This window comes from Pteropus alecto, unplaced genomic scaffold (genome assembly GCF_000325575.1).
Source record: "Pteropus alecto unplaced genomic scaffold, ASM32557v1 scaffold43, whole genome shotgun sequence".
In the NCBI taxonomy this organism is placed as follows: domain Eukaryota; kingdom Metazoa; phylum Chordata; class Mammalia; order Chiroptera; family Pteropodidae; genus Pteropus; species Pteropus alecto.
Genome location: NW_006435764.1, coordinates 821,045 through 821,502, shown reverse-complemented (window position 1 = coordinate 821,502; position 458 = coordinate 821,045). Strand labels below are relative to the sequence as shown.

The 458-nt window shown below is 49.3% G+C and overlaps 1 protein-coding gene across 1 annotated transcript in view; it reads left to right on the top strand.

The window, feature by feature from the left end:
• DUSP8 (dual specificity phosphatase 8) overlaps window positions 1-458 on the top strand; it is a 13,612-nt gene that overhangs the window by 9,887 nt on the left and 3,267 nt on the right. The gene's annotated exons all lie outside the window — the stretch shown is intronic.

Below are 458 nucleotides of genomic sequence, written 5' to 3'. Positions count from 1 at the left end.
GTCATCGAGGTGTCCTGACCCCGGCCGGGATCGGCCCCTCCGCTGCCCCCGGCTGGGCCGCCAGCAGCCGGGCCCACTATAAATATATATTATATATAATGCAAAGAAAGGTAAATGGTTTTACTGCGATTTTTACCGAGAAGTAAATATTTCGATTTTTTATTTATTGAAGCTGTTCATTCTGGCAATGATTTGGCAACAGTGCGGGCGGTCCTCCAAGCTCTATTTTTAATCTGGTATTTAAACTGAGATTCGTTTCTAAGCAATATGAGGCCACCTTCAGTAGCAAGCTGGGGTGCCAGGCCTGGGGGTCCCCTCCTCGCCCACCCCACCCCCCAGGAAACACTGCTGACCTTTGCAAAATAGGCTGCCAAGCTTGTGTGCACTTTTTACATAAGAAAAGGGGGGGGGGAGGAAAAAAAAAAACTTTGCCACAAACTGAGCCGCTGAACCTCCCT